The sequence below is a fragment of the Mustela nigripes genome, chromosome 5 (assembly GCF_022355385.1).
Source record: "Mustela nigripes isolate SB6536 chromosome 5, MUSNIG.SB6536, whole genome shotgun sequence".
In the NCBI taxonomy this organism is placed as follows: Eukaryota; Metazoa; Chordata; class Mammalia; order Carnivora; family Mustelidae; genus Mustela; species Mustela nigripes.
Window position 1 is genome coordinate 111,474,963 of NC_081561.1, and position 21,312 is coordinate 111,496,274.

At 35.0% G+C, this 21,312-nt stretch overlaps 1 pseudogene; it reads right to left on the reverse strand.

Annotated features, from left to right (window-relative positions):
• Nucleotides 1–8,106: 8,106 nt before the first annotated feature.
• The window catches only part of LOC132018696 (tigger transposable element-derived protein 1-like), a 103,408-nt pseudogene continuing 90,202 nt past the window's right edge, over nucleotides 8,107–21,312 (reverse strand).

Sequence of the window (21,312 nt, forward strand, 5' to 3'; positions counted from 1 at the left end):
CTAATTATAAAGAAGCCTACTGTATACACTAATTATTTTTTAAGACCAGCATGGTGACTCTTCCAGGGTCTAAATCATTCCTTTGGGACTAGTAAGTATTGACACTTCTTCAAAAGCTTACTCAACTACCAAAAAACATTTGCACTCAAAAAATCTGTTCCATGCTTTTCCAAATACAAAATACGCAAAGACCCTGCATTTTTCTATTTACTGCAGCTATTCTCCACATATATGTGTGTTTAATTTGCCTAAAAAGTAAGTAAACTTTTCCTATACTTCCTTTAAAGACAGAATCATGATTTATATGACCATTCAAAAGTTCTCTCACCACTGCTTAAGGCACAAACCTCTCAAAAGCCCTTTAATCCCCAGATTGTCAATACATCAGATCTAGTCCCAGTGAAGATCAACAAGGCTCCTCTAGTGGCCTGTTTCACTAAGAGCAAAGAGCAGGTGCAAGGCGACATTTCTGACCGCTTGGCACCTTGTTATTATTTTTATGAATAGTCAGTGCATCAGGAACTCTACAGGGATCCAAACCTTTCCTTGAGCCCAATCAAAAGATTAGTATGATTCAGGCAGAGATTGAATCTGCGTGGAAAATTGTCCATGCTGAGTTCTATTAGAAGGCGCTGCTGAGTGAGATTTGTTACTAATCACAAGGCAAAATTACAGTCTCTTGAAATGAGAATCCAGTAAACAAAATAATAAAAGTCATTTTAATTATTAAATGACAGTGTTACAAATTATATGCCATTTATCAGTGGCATAATGAAATACATTAAATAGAAAAAAATCCATATGGTCCATTCACTATAATTTAATTTTGCTTGATATATTATTTTAATGATTTTTAAAATGTGACTAATTAACAAATTGCTAATCCTCTTCAGCCACCAATATCTATATTTTAATGCAGATGTACCACTTTTGTTAACCAGTGCTTTAGTGGACTGAGGAAATCTGAAAACCCTGAAAGTTCTTTACACAGTCCATGTTATGGGTGCCTAATGATGCTAAGTGATGAATTGTTTCAATTTTAATAGAACAATCAGGGCTTAGTGTTTCCATTATCCTTTTCAACACACTTCCCATCCACGCTATTGTTGTGTTGATTAGCGAGCATTATTTGTAAAGACTTTGTAAATTGTAAGTCAGAGATAACAGGTGATTCTTTCTTGTTATTTGAAAACCAAACATGTTTGATAATTTTTCAAGTTTGCAGAAACTATTTAAATGTCAATATCATTTTACTGAAAGAATGAGGAGTTGTTGTGCTCAGTAAAATTAGATGCAAACATGGCCACTTTCCTAATACTCCTGAGAACTGACCAAGTATAAATACTACCCTGCAATTTCTATTTGTGGTTAAATCTGTTTATAAAGTTTTATCTGTCTGTCTGTGTATCTGCCTATCTGTCCATCTATCATCATCTATCGCTCTTGTTAGGCTCCTGAATACCCATTTTCAGGAAATAGGTTATAATTAAAAGTATAAAATGACCTATTAGTGATTAATATTTGTTATACTCATGGTTTCTGTGACAGATAGATGAAGGCCATTAAAAACATACCTCAGCTTCCAAAGCTTTAGTATTTAATCAAAACACCCTTTAAATTAAATACACCCTATTCTCTTAACATTTTAGTAAACACGTATTAAATGACTACTACATGCCAGGCTAAAGTCATTTCCACAAGATGAAAATGTTCAATAATTACCCAGAGGAATACTCCAAAGAAATCTAATTTTTCATTACAACTGGAAGAATCGTTGTTCTAAAGAAAACAATTTTAGTAAGAAATGTTCTGATGTTATTGCATTTTATCAGATAATCTCAGAGATTAATTCAGTACCTTCTCACTGCGGGATGTTTTAGAATAGATACTCAGGGAGGAATGTCAAAAGGTAACTGTTGCACACTCTCCAATCCCTGGAAAGAGCAACATTCCATTGTCAATCTAAGACATCTATTTTTGGTGGGGATTATATTGCAGTGGTGTTGCTTAGTCTTAAGGGAGGCTGACAAGTAGAGGGTTTTTTTTCCCCCCCTTTTGTGTTTCTATACCTTAAGTAGACAGCTGATGATTTTTTTTCCCCATCTTGTTGAAAACTCTTAAGAATGCTGAGCAGGAGGGAAGTGAACAGAATTAACTAATGGCAAAATGTTTATGAAGAAAGAAAACAGTATTACTGCCCCATCATTTAGAATGTTCCAAAGCACATTTTAAAAAGAGTTGTTTCAGTCTCCTAACTGAGGCACACAATGGAATTAATTTAGCTGATTCCACAAATCAGGTCCCTCTTGTTTTTCTTTTACACAAGAAAGGGGGAAAATGCTCTAGGCTGAGAAGTGATACCGCTGGGATGACACTGAGAGAAAGGGAGAGATTGAAGGGAGAAAATGGGATGGAAAACAGAAGGCTGAATGCAGAAGAGGAAGGAGGAAAAAGATGACATGATCACTATAACTATGTATAAGTTCCAATATAAAACTTTGAAAATTGACACTTTAGAAAAAATGTACAAGTTAAATACACTGGCAATGAAAATCTGGCTTATGGGCCTAGAAATACTGGCTGTTATTAGGTCATAATAAAAGATTTTATTCAGATTATTTTTATATTTGCTTCAGATTAAAATTTAGAAGAGTTTATTTCTGCAACCCTAAAACTGAAAATATGCATTCAAATGGTTTCATTGAAAGTCTGAACTATTTCATTCATTTCTTTCTTTCTTTCTTTCTTTTTTTTTTTTTTAAGATTTTATGTATTTATTTGAGACAGAGCATGAGCAAGAGCTCTCAAGCCCAAGTGGGGGGAAGGGACAGAGAGGAAGAAGCAGACTCCCTGCTGAGCCTGGAGTTCACTGCCCTGCTGCATCCCAGGACCCAGGACTCAGGACAAGAGCTAAAGACAGATGCTTAACTGACTGAGCCACGAAGGTGCCCTTATTAATTTCTTTTTAAAAAATCAACACTATCACTAGTTGTTTTACTTTTGTGACTAGGCTGTAATAGAATGCATCAAAATTGATTACTCAAATTGTTTCAAAGATAATTTTAAATGTATTAGCTTATATTTTAGCTTTTAAAAAATCATATCCGAACTACAGGACTTTAAATTTCTTTTTTGCATTTTATATTTATGTAAATACAATGTATGTGGTTATGTGTGAGCATACATCTTTGGATATTTTTCTCAAGAAGGTTTTTTTTTTTAATAAGTCTACTTTTATAAAAATTTCTTTTGCATTCCCCTTATAACACCTAGAATAATGTACTAAAGGAAGTATGATATTTCAATTATTTGAAGTACATACAACATAGGTAATGACAGGGAGTACTGAAATGGCCTCTAATATTAGCCCCAGTGTTCTAAACACTGTATGTGAATTGCCCACAAGGTAACTGGCTTCTGATTTTGCAGACATGGAGAGATTAGATAACTTGTTTGGGTATCATGCTAGTAACTATGAAAGCACTCTGGCACCAGAGTCGTCGTCGTCGTTGTTGTTATTATTATTTTGACAGATATATACGTATATTAAAGTATAATTGACATAAAATAAACTGCATATTTAAAAGGTACAATTTAGGGGTGCCTGGGTGGCTCAGTGATTAAGCCTCTGCTTTCGGCTCAGGTCTTGGTCTCAGGGTCTTCCATTGGGCTCTCTGCTCAGCGGGGAGCCTACTTCCCTCTCTCCCTCTCTGCCTTTCTCTCTGCTTACTTATGATCTCCCTCTCCATCAAATAAATAAATAAATAAGGTACAATTTGATAAATTTTGACATATGAAGGTCCCTGGGAAGATAACAACACAATCAAGATAAGGCAAGTATTCACCACTCCCAAAAGTTTCCAAATGTCTGATTGTCATCCCTTACTCTACCCCTCATTAACCCCTGCCTCACCCTTGGGCTCCGATAATCTCATTTGCTTATTACTGTTACATCTGCTTTCATTTTCTAGAGCTCTAACTAAGTGCATCCTGATAGTATGCCCCTTTTGTCTTGCTTCTTTTATTTAGCACAAGTATTCTGAGATTATTCCATGATGTTGTATGTATTGATAGTTCATTTCTTTATATTTGTCACTAGTATCGTGTTATATGGCTGGTTCAGCATTTGTTCACCTATTGGTTTGTTGATGGTATTTTGGAGATTCCAGTTTTTTTGCTACTGTAAATAACACTGCTATATATATTTGTGTACAAGTCCTTTTATGAACACATGATTTTATTTCTTTTAAGCAAATATCTAGGAATGAATGGCTGGATCATATGATAGGTACATGCTTAACATTCTAGGAATCTGTTAAACTGTTTACAAAAGCGGTGGTGCCATTTTACTCTCCCCACCAGCATTATATGAGAGTTCCAGTTCCTTTATTAACATTAGATACGGTAGTCTTCTTACTTTTAGCTAATCTAATAGATATGTCCTAGGATTTCTTTGTGGTTTTATGAGCATTTAATAATAATGTTGTACATTTGTTTCACAGGCTTTTTGTCAATAGTATATCTTCTTTGGTGAAGTGCCCAAATCCTTGCCATTTTTTGTTTGTTCGTTTGTTTGTATGCTTTTGTAATACTGAGTTTTGACAATTCTTCATAGATTCTGGTATCTAAACTCAGATCTATGATTTTCAAATACTCTCTCTCAATCACTATAGTTTTGATTTTCATTTTATTAGCAGTCTATTTCAAAGAATAGACATTTTTCATTTCAATAAAGCCAATTTATCAATTAAATCTTTTATAGATTGTTCTTTGGTGTCATGTGTAAGAAGTCTTCATTTAAGCCAAGGTCTTAAGGTTTTCTCATATGCTTTTATTTTAAATTTTTATAGTTTCAGGTTTTACATTTAGCTCTAAGATACATTTTGAGCCAGTTTTTATCTGTGGCAGAGTGAATATCTAATTCTTTCAGCACCATTTGTTGAAAAGAGTATTCTTTCTCAACTTGATTTCCTTTGTGTTTCTGTAGAAAATTAGTTGTTCATGTATGAATTTCTGGATCCTCATTTGCATGTATCTACTTGTCTTTAGATTGATGTCACATTGTTTTGATTACTATCATTTTATAGTAAATGTTTAAATCAACTAATGTTATTCTTCCAAGTTTGTTCTCTTTCAAAGGTGTTTTGGCTATTCCAGGACCTTTTGCATTTTTCATAGATTTTACAATATTTGTCACACAATATACAAAAAAAATCCACCTGGGTGTTTGATTTTATTGTATGAAATCTATAAAGTAAATCAGGAAAAATTAATGTCTTTACAATATTGAGTGTTCTGAACCATAAGCATGGCTTAACTTTCATTTATATTGTTCTCTAATTTCTTTCAACAATGTTTTGTTGTTTAAAGTGTAAAGGTTTTTTATGTTAGATTTATCTTACTTCATATATTTTGATATTATTATGGATGACAGTTCAAATTTAAATTTCTGATTGTCAACCACTGATTATTATATAGTAATCATGTAGTTGCAACCTTACTAAACTTACAAATTAGTGTGTAGTTTTTTGTAGCTTTCATCTCATTGTCTACATAGACAAACGTAATAGCTGCAAATTAAAACAATTTTACTTCCTCTTCTTCTTCTTCTTTTTTCTAATCTGGATGCCTTTATATCTTTCTTTCCTTATTGAACTGGGTAGAACCCCCAGTACAATTTTGAATAGAAGTGCTAAGAGTGGATATCTTTGTTTTGATCTTATGGATAAGGTATTCAATCTGTAAGCATTAAAAGTTGTGTTAGCTGTGGATTTATTATAAATAATTGGCTCATGTGATTATGGAGGCTGGCAAGTCAAAATATGCAGGGTGAGCCAGCAGGCTGGAGACCAGAGAAAGCTAATACTGCAGTCCCAGTACAAAACTGGTGATCCAAAGCTGGTGATCTAGGAAAGACAGGGTATTCATTCAAATCTGAAGGCAGTCTGTTGAAGAAGCATGAAGAGCTGATGTTGCAGGGAAAATTTGAAGGGAAATTGCTGGAGAAACCTCTTGCTCAGGGAGCGCAATTATTTTGTTCTATTCAGACCTTCAACTTATTGGATATGGTCCACCCACACAGCATGAAGAACAATCAGCTTTACTCGAAGTCCATGGATTTACGTGTTAATATTACCCCAAAATATTCTCACAGAATCACACAAAACATATTACGTTTGGCTGAATATCTGAGCACTCCGTGGCCTAGTCAAATTCACACATAAAATTAATCACCAGAAATGATCCAGAGGTAATGTTCTTAAGTATTATGCAATACTGATCCCTTATTTCAGGAAGCATACATATAATAACACTTTGATTAACATTTAATAAAGTTTATATATTTCCTGAATAGCCTTCTCAACCCTTCAATGTTCTGTTAGTTGATACATGCAATCTGTTGAACTCTGTTGTCTCTACTCTCCATTCTTCATGTTTCGTGTACCTGCTATTACTTTTTTGTGACTTCCCAGTTGTGTTTTCCAAACTCTTTTTTAAAAAGATTGTATCTATTTTTGCAAGAAAGAATGAGAGTGTGAACAAGTATGAGTTGGGTTGGTGGGGGAGAGGAAGGAACAGATTCCCTTTGAGCAGATTCTCTGCGGAGCAGGGAGCCCGATTTGGGACTTGGTCTCAGAACCCTGGGATCATGATCTGAACCGAAGGCAGATGCTTAAGCAACTGAGCCACCGGGGTGCCCTGTTTTTCAGACTCTTACCGCTGTGTTTTTTCTGAGAAGACAGATTATGTGGACAGAAACCATTCAGGCAACCCAAGATGTTCCTCACAAGCCTCCATTATTGAAGGTATATATGATTAGTGGGAAGGCCCTCAGAAATCACTGACCATTTTTGAACTGTTGAAAACTTCATTTTAAAAAAGATAAAATATTTATTTGTTATTTTCATAGCTACTCCTTCAGAAATATTTGAATGCACCTAACAACAATACTTCTGGAATTAGAATTTAACAAAAAAAACTGAGTTAATCAGGAACTCAAAATTAAGTGTTTGGGAAGGGATGATGTGGTGGTATATGCAACTTAATGGACATGGAGAAATTTTATTATCTATAAAAATAATCATTTAGATCTTACGGCAAGGGGAAAAAATAGCGAATCCATCCTACCAAAAATAGGCTCCTTACTGTGATAACAAAACGATAACAAAACAAAATGGGAACTTTTTTTTTTGGTCTTAGGCCAGATCACTGCTAATAATGTTGACAGATGTACATTTATAAAATAAACATATAAACATAGATACTCAAATTGTATACTATAACTTATGTTTTGTGGAAAAAATGAAAAATTAAGTCAAAACATATTTTAATGTTCAGAATATTTATACATAAAAATATCATATTGGTTATGTTTCTCTGGAGTACCTTAACCAATGAGAAGAAAAATGTGTATACCATATACCGTTTTTCCTTTTATTGTTTATATATATACATATATTTTAAATATATATATATATATATATATATAATATATATATATATATATATATATATATATATAAGCTATGTGGTTATTGAGGCTGTAAGTCTAAGATCTGCCAGTGACTTAGGAGGTTAGCTATCCAGGAACATCAATGGCATAGTTTTAGTTCAAAAGCCAGAAGAACCAAGAAGAGAACCAAGAAGAGCCGATCTTTCAATTTGAGTTTGCAGACACACAGAAGCTAATGTCTCAGTTTGAAGGCCATCAGGCAAGAATAATCCTTACTCAGGGAAAGGTCAGGCTTTTTGTTCTATTCAGGCCTTAAACTGATAGATACAGTTCAGCCCCATTATGGAAGGTAATATGGTTTACTCAGTCTACCAATTTAAATGCTAGTCTCATCCAAAAAACCTCTCATAGAAGCAACCAAGTAATGTTTGATCTACAGGCATAACCTCAGAGATATTGTGGGTTTGGAACAAAAAGCGACTATCACAACAAAGTGTCTCAAATAATTTTTTAGGTTACCCAGTGCATATAAAAGTTAAGTTTACAGTATACCGTAGCCTACTAAATGTGCAACAGCATTATGTCTAAAAAAACAACGTATATACCTCAATTTAAAAATATTGCTAAAAAAATGCTAACTTCAATCTAAGTTTTCAGTGAGTCAGTCTTTTTGCTGGTGGAGGGTCTTGCCTCCCTGTTGATGGCTGAGTGATCAGCATGAGAGCTGCTGAATGTTGGCCAGGCTGTGGCAATTTCTAAAACAAGACAATGATCACATTTGCTGCATTGATTGCCCTCTCCTTTCATGAACAATTTCACTGTAGCACTGATACTATTTGATAGCATTTTACCCATGGTAGAACCTCTTTCAAAATTGAAGTCCGTCTTCTCAAACCCTGCCACTGCTCTATCAACTAAAGTCATGTAATATTCTACATCTATGTTCTCATTTCAACAATCTTCACAGCATCTTCACCAGGCACAGATTCCATCTCAGGGAACCAACCTCTTTGTTTGTAAGAAGCCACTTCTCATATGTTCAGGTTTGATCATGACATGGTAATAATTCCATCACGTGCCCAGGCTTCTGATTCAATTTCTTTTGCTGTTTCTACCACATATGCAGTTACTTCCTCCACTGAAGTCTTGGACATCGCAAAGTCCTCCATTAGAGTTAGAATCCGCTTCTTCAAACTCCTGTTCATGTTGATATTTTGACCTTTCCCTATGAATCAGAAATGTTCTTAATGGATCTAGAATGGTGAATCCTTTCCAGAAGGTTTTCAATTTACTTTGCTCAGATTCATCAGAGGAATCATTATGTATGACAGCTATAGCCTTATGAAATGGATTTCTTAAATAATAAGACTTGAAAGTTGAAATTACTCTTTGATCCATGGGCTACAGAATAGATTTTGTGTTAGCAGGCATGAAAGCAACATGAATCTCATTGTACATTTCCATCAAAGCTCTTGGGTGATCAGGTGCATTGTCAATGAGCAGTAATATTTTAAAGGAATCTTTTTTCTGAGCAGTAAGTCTCCACAGTGGGCTTAACATATTCGGAAAACCATGTTGTAAACAGATGTGCTGTCATCCAGGTTTATCATTCCATTTAGAGAGCATGGGAAGAATAGATTTCACATCATTCTTAAAAGCCCTAGGATTTTCAGAGTGGCAAGTGAGCATTGGCTTCAACTTAAAGTCACCAGCTGCATTCTTCCCAAACAAAAGAGTCAGCCTGTCCTTTGAAGCTTTGAAGCCAGGCATTGACTCCTCCTCTTCAGCTACGAAAATTCTAGATGGCATCTCCTTCCAATGGAAGGCTGTTTTGTCTACACTGAAAATCTGTTGTTTAGCACAGCCACCTTCACTGGTTATCTGAGCTAGATTTTCTGAATAATTTACAGCAGCTTCTACATCAGCAAGTGCTGCTTCACCTTGCACGCTTATGATATGGGGATGGTTTCTTTCCTCTGGTCTCATGAACCAGTCTCTGCCAGCCTCAGACATTTCTTCTGCAGCTTCCTTCCCTCTCTCAGTCTTCACAGAACTGAAGAGAGTTAGTGCTTTTCTCTCAGTTAGGTTTTGGCTGAAGGGAAGGTTGTGACTGGTTTGATCTTCTACTCAGACCACTAAAACTTTCTCCATATCAGCACTAAGGCTGTTTAGCTTTCTTATCATTCATGTATTCACTGGACTAGCACTTTTAATTTCCTTCAAGAACTTTTCTTCTACCTTCACAACTTGGCTAAGTGGTGCAAGAGGACTAGCTTTGGGCCTGTCTTACTTTTTGACATGCGGGCCTCTCTAAGCTTAATTATTTCCAGCTTTTAATTTAAAGTGAAAGACAGGAAACTGTCTTCCTTTCACTGGAGCTCTTACACTCATCATAGGATTATTAATTAGCCTAATTTCAATATTTTTGTGTCTCAGGGAACAGGGAGGCCTGAGGAGAAGGAGAGATATGGGAAGAGTGGCTGGTCTGTGGAACAGTCAGAACACACACAGCACTTATTGATTAATTTCACTGTCTTACTTGGGTGTTGTTTATAGCACCCCAAAACACTTAAAATAGTAACATCAAGGACCATGATCACAGATCACCATAATAAACCAATAATAATGACAAAGTTAGATATATTGCAAGAATTACCAAAATGTGACACAGAGACACAAAGTCAGCAAATGCTATTAGAAAAATGTCACTGAGGGACTTTCTTGACACAGCATTGCCACAAATTTTCATCTGTAAAAACTCAATATCTGCTATGCACAACAAAGCAATGAAGTATGCGTGTGGTCTTGCCCATCACACATACTTTGTTCTGAAATCCTGCTGTTCCCTTTCCTCAGGAAAATGAAATTCTGGGCACTCAAATAACTAAACGCATAGAAAAATTCTGAACTCAAATCAGAGGATCAGGATTTTAGTACTTTTTTGCTATTTACTACCTCTGTGACATAAATAGAACTCATCATTAGACCATATCCAAGGCCTTTATATGCATCTGAGTGCTAGGACACTTGAAAACCATGTTGTTGCCTAAGGAAATTTATGCTTTGGAAATATATTAAATTTAACACCACTAAATAGGAGCTCAATTTATTTATTTATTTATTTTTTTCAGTAGACAACATGACTCTATTATAGGTCAGGAAGTTTAAGTAACTGCCACAAGCAAGCAAATCTTCAAGCAAGTCATCACAATATTGAAATACATACTCATTTTGGTAGAGTTGTACTATTATATTTTGCTGCTTGTTCATTTGTTGTTTACCAGTATTACTAAAAGGCACATGATAGCAAGTATTGAGTGTTTAAGAAAATAAATATGGGTGAAAAGACAAAATCAAAACCACTTATTTATTTTTTTCCTTTGCATATTTGGAAAAGACTATTATTTGAAGCAAGAGTATCTATCTTAGCCCAGCTCATCGACCACTTGGAACTTAGATTGAAAACAATAGAAAAGATGGTTTGTAAGTTATATTCTAGCTCTCTTTTGAATCAAGTGTCTAAATAAAGTAAGGTGATAGAAAACATGAAGTAATTTTGTTTTATAGTCTGTTATGGACATCTTTTCTGAAAAAAAAAATAGTTCTAATCAATGTAATGCAAAAAGAGAACACTGAGAAACTCATGCTTTGGATATTCCTAGAAATCAGTAACTCTAGCTTTACAAATACATTTTATTTTCAGTTTATTCAGTTTCAGAAATGGGGCTGTTGAGAACACAAAATGTTTAGGTCCAATTTTTTTTTAAAGTATTTTATTTATTTGATAGAGAGGATGTGTATGAGCAGTGGGGAGGAGCAAAGGAAGAGGGAGAAGCAGACACTCCACTGAACAGGGAGCCTGACTTGGTGTTTCATCCCAAGACCCTCAGATCAGGACCTGAGCCACCCATACACCGCTAGGTCCAACTTTTATAGCTAAGTGAATTAATTAAAATGATCTTTACCTTAAACTTTCCATTAATTTTCCCATTAACTCAAAGTACATTTATTACTAGCCAGGGTTCAAACAGAAGTCACCAATAAAATGCAATTAATGTATTTAGTTCATTTATTCTCTCTCTGGTGTACATTCAAGGAGTAGATTTGGTCATTCTTGGGTGAAAAATATCATCTCTCTAGTAGGCAGTTTTAGCTTCTTTACCAACATTATAGATTACAACCACTTAAAGCTGAGAAGTGATCCTTATGTCTATGGGACTTCCAATTATATCGAGTCTTATACATACATACAACTATTTATATGTGCCTATTCCCCATGCTATTGTCCATGGCCCATGAACATTGAGCAAGCACCATGAGGCTTCTCAGGATGCTCTTTCCACTTATTCTCAGACAGCTTGGAGTTCTTGAATTCTGTACAGCTTACCCATGAATTTCTAGCACTTACACACATCTTTTTGCAGCATCTGCTCTTCCTTTGAAAAATATTTGCCTGCATCGAGCTCTCTCCATGATCTGTGATCCATCACACCCATCATTTTGACCATCGTTCCTCCTCCTAACTTTCATTTTGCCATTCAAGGATAAACAGCATCTACTTTTAACTGGCTTGTTTGATTTTGTTTCACTTTGCAAAAATATCTCTCTTTAAGGAAAAAAAAAATTACTTAGCATTTTATTTGCAAAGCAGCATTTAAATGACGAGTAGCTCAGAATTAAAATACACAAATGAGGGTCCAGCTGGTGCAAATAACAAGTTCCTGATGGAGAAATAAATGTGGAAAACTGTGCACTCAATCCTCTCCTACTGGTGAACTAAATTAACAGTGCTCAGGTTTGCTGGCCCTTTTCATTCCTAAATCATTCTTTAAGAAACCTACAAATGGAGTTATAGCATCTTCACAGAAGTCCAGCAGAGCCAGCATGCTGTCTGAAGTAATGTTCTCACCTCTAGAGAAGGGAGTGGGCTTTTTGAAATTAGCAAGGTTGGCTTTGATATATTCTCCTGCCTGCCATAAAAGACTCCACTTCATCTGGCTTGTGTTCTTCCTGCCTGTCTCTGATTGATTTCATGTAATCCTGATGTGCTCTTTGTCATTGCTTTTCATGAAGCCAATTTCCTGCAGGTGGTAGTTCATTGCTTTATCATAATACAATGATATCTTGTGGTTTTTTTTTCCCCCTCCAGTCAAGCTGAGGCATTATCTGCAGAGATAAAATATATATATATATATATATATATATATATATATATATATATCACATTTCTTTTCCCTAGATAACATTTTAGATATGTCACCTCATTAAACCTTTCTAAGCTCTTTTGATAGGTTGCAAATGTTACCTTGTCCATTTGAAGAATTGAGAAACTGAGACTTTGTAAGTTATACAATTTGCCTCTAAATGGCAGAAAAAGTGTTGGGGATTGAAATGGTATTCTGGAATCAAATTCCAATTTTATTTGCATTTTCCATTGGTCAAGGCCAGACAAATTCGTTCAGGAATTTAGTCATTCCTATATGACAGAAGATACTGGGTATGTACTATTGTTCCTACTTATTCATTAAGTCAGCAAAATTTCCTAAATTCTGCCATTCTATATAGATTTCTCCTAACCTCATCATGACTCCAAAATATCCCTTGTTTTTTTTAAAGATTTTTATTTATTCAACATAGAGAGAGATCACAAGTATGCAGAGAGGCAGGCAGAGAGAGAGGGAGAAGCAGGCTCCCTGCTGAGCAGAGAGTCCGATGCAGGGCTCGATCCCAGGACCCTGAGATCGTGACCTGAGCTGAAGGGAGAGCCTTAACCCACTGAGCCACCCAGGCGCCCTCCAAGATATCCTTTTTCACAGTAGCTTATTTAGGACTCTCACTTATTGAAAACACAAGAAGCAGCCCATAACTGACATATATATATATATATATATATATATATATATATATACACATATATATACATATATATATTATAATTCACATTATTATCTTACACTTGTAAAATGAGCATAAGCTGTGTGCTATCGACAGTCATATTCTGCTAATATGTATGTCTGTGTTAGAAATTCTCCTGGTAAGATGGTCAGTAACTTGAAATTCTGACTCCCCCCTAGATTACCGACACATGAAAAAAATATCACTAGTTTTATAAGATGTGTAAACCAACCCAGTCATTATTACTATGTAATAATATATATTACATATATATATACATATGTAAATAAAAGCATAAACAGACCCATGTATTACTATGGGGACAACTAGTTCAATTTGATACCCATTAGCTTCTGTTTTTCTGTTAAACTATATGGCTATATGATTTCTCCTTTCCTACTACTTCTCCTACTATTTCTCTTTCCTGCTACTTCTCCTGAGTCAATGTGAGTAGAAAAGCAATAATTCGTTCTTTTTATCAAAAGCAAACTACTTGTTCTGGGGCACCTGGGTGGCTCAGTCGGTTAAGCATCTGCCTTTGGCTTAGGTCATGAGCCCAGGGTCCTGGATCAAGCCCCAGGTCCCAGGTCCTCAGGCTCCCTGCTCAGCAGAGAATCTGTTTCTCTCTGTTCCTCTGCCTCTCCCCCTGCTCAGGCTGTCTGTCTTTCTCTCCCTCTCTCTTTCTCTCAAATAAATAAAATCTTTAAAAAAAGAAAAGGCAAACTACTTATTCTTTAGCTAGAATTTATAGAACTTAGGTGATTTTATTATAATATCTTATAGATTCTTTCTCCTAGAGCTCTAATTCATTCTATGAATTCATTTATCAGTGTATATTTATAAGAAAATTCTTTTTGTATAATCTTTTTATATAACCTTTTCTCTTTTTTGTATAATTCTTTCTGTATAATCTTAACAATTGACTATATTGATAGCAACTAAGAAAACAATATAGACTTGTATTTTTTGTTCTACTCATTTCTACTGAACAAATAAAAGAATCCTTAACTATTATTATATTTTATTCCAATATTAATGACTGTTATGAGTCACCAAGACAGATCTTCACCTTCATGAGAAAATTTTGATTTGCTTCCAAAATATATTATTGATAAGTGCAAAGATAATACAAATGAATATTATTACTTCTCTTTTTGATGTATTATTTAGTTGGTTGGTTGTTTTCCACTGGGTTTGATTTTTTTTATTATTTCTTATAATTATGACTACTATTACATATTACCAAAGATCAATTAGCCAATCAGTCAAAGTAACATTACCTGATATAATATGTAATATACTCAGATATCGATTTTTTTTAAGATGAATTTTGGGAGTTATTATGCATTTGGTATTATTATGAATTACCAAAAAAGTGCTTCTATTAAGTGAAGGATTTTTTTTATTTCATATATTAAAACTTCTTTATTTTACTAGGTTTATTGCCTCTTGTTAGAATATCTATTTTAAGAGAAGTTGAAAATGTACAGATTTCCATTTTTTAAAATTATGAGAATAAATAGCATCCCACTCTAGATTATGAGAAGGTATTTTTAAAAGAAAATTTGGTGGAGAGAAGGAACCATGAGTGCAAAGAGGGCAGAAGTGGGGAGAAGAAGAAAAAGTGAGGGACATTGAGAGAAAGGTCCAGTCAGAGGAAGTCCCTTTTCCTAGGTAGAAAGAAATAATTTACAAGATGAAGTAGCAGCAGCAGTGAATAAAAAAGGCTAAGACTACATCGGCCTGAAACTGGTGTGTGTTCGTTCTCTTGAATAAGAAAAAACTGTCCAAGGTCAGTTAAGAATTAGAGAAGAAGGAAGAGTTAATTTTAACAAGGGAGAGAGAAACTTTTACTTCCCACATTTGGGACAACCTGAAGGAGACAGAACAGAGGCAAGAAGGATGGCAGAGCGAGAGTTGCAAAAGGTCAAACAGAAAATGCTTGGCATTTTTACTGTATATTAATAATAACAAATATGACCTAGATTCTCTGTGGTGTGATTTTATAATAAGATGGAGGTGAAGTATATATTACTAACTCCAGGGGATGAAATAACAAAGGTTATAATAAAAAGAAATATTGGTAGACCAGAAGTGAAGAAATTTCTCCTTTTGTTCTGTTTTGCTTACTTGGAATCTGTATTATTGAATAGGGGCTAATTAGACTCAGCAGCTGATACCCATCTGCAAACATTCTCTCTACTATTCCACTAGGATGTGGACCCAGAGATGAAGTGGAAGAGAGAACAGACATGAAATATTCCAGAAGGATAAATCTTTCGCAGTCCCTCCAGCCACAGTATCTATAAATTTGAAAGCATCAGGATTGATTGCCCTTGATCTTGGGCCACTCTCCAACATAAAGGATATCACATTGAATTTCAAAGCCTCTCAAAACTGGTAGAGCCACAGTATTCCCTGTCCCACCATTTCAATGACTTTATTTAGGAGAGTCTATTATCAAAGGAAAACATGCCCTCAGACAAGCGCAGGGAAAAGGCACCCAAGTGACCAGGCAATTCCCTATCTTTTTCTTTCAGTGTGAGATGTTAGCTCAGAGCTTGAGGAAACCTCTGTACTTTCTGAGAACACTTCTGTGAGTCATTTGTTTTCTGCCCTAGCCTGAGCAGACCTACCTCCAGCAAGTTAACCCACTAAAAAGAAAAAAAGAAAAAGAAAAAAGAAAGGAAACAAATACAATCTGTACCTGGTTTTCATGTACCAGTATTTTCACGTAATCCCCAAACTTGATTCTAAACTCTTCACTATTCCCCTGCATATTTGGTTAAAATGAATGTGAGGTGCTAACTGCTTAATGTTAATTGGCAAGGCTTGCATCCATTTTTTGCTGCTTGAGGATAGATTAAATGAGCAGGAACAAGATGAAGAGAATCTTGTCAGGCCAGTCCTTCAGTCTATCCAGTGTGTCAGTGGCAGAGAAAGTCTGCGAAGGACCTGTCAATGCCCACTTGATTTTTTAAAATCTCCTCCTATTTCTCAATTATGCCACTCACCTCCTGAAAACTTGAGATATTTAACTCATTTAGCAAAAAATACTGTTTTGTCTTAATTATTTTTTTTTTAATTTTTAAAGGTTTTATTTATTTATTTGACAGAGAGAGAAAGATCACAAGTAGGCAGAAAGGCAGGCAGAGAGAGAGGGGGAAGCAGGCTCCCTGCCCAGCAGAGAGCCTGATGCAGGGCTCAATCCCAGAACCCTAGGATCATGACTTAAGCTGAAGGCAGAGGCTTTAACCCACTGAGCCACCCAGGCATCCCTGTCTTAATTGTTTTTAAACTGTTCCTACATCTCTTCTGATTATTAAATTGTATGCCTCTGAATTTTTTTCTAGCTTCAAAATACATCACCTAATTCTAGTATGTTGGGACTGAGCAGCTATGATCACGTTTAGTTTGTTCTAGGTATTTTTTACAGTGCATTTTTGTCATGGAATGGATGTCACACAGTGATTGACATAACAATGGTAGTTTGTCAGTTTCATTATGATATTCTTGAGGAAAAATTAGCAAACCTATACATGGAATTTTAATGTTGAAACATCAATTTTGTATATAAAGACAGAATAATGTGGTTTGCTGAATTCCTACTAAGCATTTTGAAAAATTCTTGTATTTGGCAGAAAAAAGAAATGCCACTGTAGATGAGCCATTCTATATTAATTATTACTGGTAAGATACCAGCCAAAAGACTAATTATATTTCTACATTACCGATTTTCTAAATTCAAGCTTACAAATGTACCATTTTGGTTATCATGATTTCTATCTTGAAATATGGTATATAATGTATTTAGTTTAGTTGCAACATCTGTAGCTTTGAAAACCACATGAAAATAAGAATGACTCTTTTTCTCTATAATTGTATTGATTTTTTTTTTTTTTCTGGAGTAAATAAGAGACTTTCTTGAAAAGAACCTATATTTTAAAGGGAAAGAGAGTAAGGTTTATAAACCTGCAATGGCAGACCTTATAGACTGATCTCTGAAGAGAGACACATGCTCAATAAATACTTCCCTACCATAAAAACAATTCTCTCATAAGAAAAATTCTGTATTTTTCTTTCTTTCTTTTTTTTTTTTTCTTTTGCTAAAAGGGCTAACATCTCTGCTCTTCATAATAAGAGCACAGGCCATTATTTTTATCTTACAATCTTCTTTTCATCTCAGGTAGATGCAGGCTGATTTCATAAGCCATCATTTGAGTATGTGCATTATCATCTTCAGAACTCTGATTTTATCCATTAAGAGTATGAAAAACCTGTAGGAAGGCTTTAAAATATTTTTTCTTCTTATAAAAATCTCTTTGAGTTCATAACTCAGCAAGAGCTTAATTAAAACCAACAGGGAGGGGGTGCTTGGGTGGCTCCGTTGGTTAAGCTTCTGCCTTCAGATTTGGTCATGATCTCAGGGTCCTGGGATTGAGTCCCGCATCAGGCTCTCTGCTCAGTGGGGATCCTGCTTCTCTCTCTCTCTCTGCCTACCTCTCTGCCTACTTGTGATTTCTCTCTCTGTTAAATAAATGAATAAAATCTTAAAATGAAACAAAACAAAATAAAGACCAACTGGAGTATTAAAAAAAAAAAAGATTTATTTATTTATGATCTGAGCCAAGATCAAGAGTTGGATGCTCAACTGACTGAGCCACAGAGGTGCCCCCTTATGGGGAAATTTTTAAAACATGTTTAATGCAAACTACCAGTTTTGTTTTTCTAGAGCACCCATTTGTTCATTCCCCTCTTTCTTTCAAAAAGCACTTAGTGAGGGGGTACTATACGACAAGACAATATAGGGCAGTAAGTTGCATTATTGAGCAAGCAGAGATATTAATCCAAAAGTGATATTAAAACCAGGCAAAAGTGACCTGACTTCTCGAGGCAAGTCCTTACCAGCAGGCTCGGGACTGCAGTGCTCTTCCTGAGCTGGCCAACTTGAAACACAAGAGTGATTACTGAGGCTGTAATAGTTGTTCCTTACAGGTTATAAGTTTCCTTTCTCATGTCTCCACATGGTGGTTCATCTGCAATGAAGAACTTATTTTATTACATCCATTTTGCCTCAAAAAAAAGCAGATGTTTTCAATACCATTATTGGATAAATTTTGGCTAAAAGAAGCCAAAACAAATCCTGCGATTGATCTCTTTGAACTTCTGGGCAGGGTCACAGGGCTCTGGGGCTTCTCTTGGTGGTAGGAGGGTATGAGCTCATGTTTCAGAGTGCGTTAAGCTCCTTTAAGGGCGCAGAATACCATATGGTGCACAGAGAAAGTGCTGAAGGAGTGACAGGTAGTGAATCAGTGTTTCTAAACCTTGTCTGATTTTAAAAGTCAATTGGGGAGACTTAAAAGCACAGATTCCTGAGTCTCCCCCAGATCGCCACATCTTCATCTCCTGGGATGTGTCCACAAATCTGAATTTTTGCAAGATCTCCAGCTGACTAGATTGATCAGGCATGCTTGTGAAACACTAGTACAGGCAGACCTGAGAAGTGGTCTTAAATACTTTCTGTGGGAAGCATACTTTATAAATAAACATTTTAAAATTTGTTAGAACTGATGCACCTCAGATTGGAAAGATCGGATTAGGCTTTAAATGATCCCAGTAGAGTTTTAGCAGCTTGAAACTGAAATTAAGTCTATATTGCTTTGACGTTTCCTATGCGATAGGTAAGTACCAATCATTGTACTTTCACAGGAACTGACACACAGAACCATCCTCTTTCCCATCTCTACTGAGAAGGGAGGAGTGTAGGGTTGTGAGGGTTCTACAAATTAAATGGTGTCCTCCACAAATTAAAAGAAATGGCAATTAATTCAAATCTGATGAAAAGTCAAAATGCAACTCATCTAGTGCTGTGAGCTGGGTGAAATAAAGTCATTTCTGGTAAATATTGTTCTATTTTATTTCAGTAAAACAAAAATGATTTATAGTTTAGAAAAGGATTTTGCAAAATACACGTGGGAAAACCCCATATCATATACCCAAATCCTGCCAGGAAGGATGTTTATTTCAATTAATATAGTTACAGTGTATTCCCTTTAATGAAAGTTATTTGGTCCCTTCCAGGTAGAAAAATAAAACAAAAGTCTCCAGTCCACTGTCTGGGTAGAAAACTCAAAAAGTTTGTTAATCTGAGTATAGTTTGGTTATAAAATATGTGCTTCCTTGCAAATTCCCTTGAGATGGGGAAATATCAATTTTAATAATTCTTTCTTTGAAAAAAGTTAATAATTGCTGGACACAATACCTTCAGTTTTAAGAATCATGTCCTATCATAGTTGGTTATACCCAAATGCATCAGATAAAAATTGCTCTTTCTGATACATTTTGAAAAAATATTCATGACTTTCTGTATGCACATATTTCCCACTGTACGAGATTTTACAAAGTTTAATAACTTTGTTCCTATTGCTACTATCATAGACTATATTTTTTTATCCTTTTTACCTTTTTATTATTTTCCTAAGACTTTATTAAATCTGCCAGTCTTCATTTCAATTCAAGTACTATTTATTGAGGTTGTGTTAAGTATCAAGACACTGTTAAGGCCTTGGGACACCATGATGAGTAATGAGTAAAACAAACCCTCAAAGTACTTTCTTGATGCTGCTTCAAACTGAGAAAAATATTCCATGTTCAAAAGCTTTTGGCTTTATACCCGTGAAAAACCTTGTCATGATAGGAACTTAGCATTGAAAAGAACACTTTAAGATCAACACATGAAACCTATATCTACTCCTGAGAATTTGTCCAACCCAGACTTGAAGAACTTCCTTCAATAGGGACTCCTCCTTTAAGAAAATCTCAGCCGTTACTAAATGAGTTCCAATTTGGAGCCATGATTGATTCCCTAATATGCTGACCATCAGTGAAGTGGCTCATTTTAAGTAGCATGGACCAAAGCATCATCTGCCCTTGATTTCTGACTTCACGAGCATGTTCCATAAGCATCTCCTTTTGTCACTTACTGTATTAATGTATTATGATTTTTATGATATTTTACTTCTTTCTGTCACCTTTAATAATAATCTGTTTATTGATTATTATACTTTTTCTTTCTCCATTTACTGTTTTCTAGTATCTGTTGGTATGAATAATTATATTTTTATTATTCATTTTCTCCTTTACTGGTTTGAAAGTTTTGTCTTTCAATTTTATCCCTTTAGTGGCTATATTTCTTTCATGTATGAGCTTCATAAGAGAGGTAGAATATATCTCACTTCCAAAATCCACTATCCACCCTCCGTTTCCAGTAGAATTTTACTTCTATCTTATTTTTGAAACTCCTACATCAAACTGAAAAGCAAAGAAAACAATGAACAAGGTGAATATGCAATGTAAGGAATGGGAGAAAATATTTGCAAACCATGTATCTGAAAAGGGATTAATTTCTGAAATATATAAAGAAATTTTAAATTTCAACAGTAAAAAGTAAAAATGAAAAACTCAGTTAAAAAGTGGGCAAAGAACTTGAATAGATATTTCTCCAAAGGGAAATGTAAATCAACAACACAATGAAATGTCACATCACACTTTTAATATAGCTGTATCAAAAAAAAAAAAAAAAAGGTTAGTGTTGGTGGAGATACAGGGGAATTAGAACCCTTGTGCATTGTTGGAATTATAAAATGGTGCAAATTCTATTGAAAACTGTATGTAGATTCCTTAAAAAAATAAAAAATAAAGCATCCTTATGATCCAGAAATCCCATTTCTGGTGTATACCGCTTGTCCCAAATTGAAACTCAAGTCTTGCAAGGATATTTGCTCCCCATGTTCATTGCAGCACTATTTACGATAGTCAAGACATGGAAGCAATGGAAATGTTTATTGCAGATGAATGGATAAAGAAAATGTGTTATATACATACAACAAACTATCATTCAGCCTTAAAATAAAGGAAAATCATGTAATATGTGACACATGGGCAAACCTGGGTGATAGGGGTGC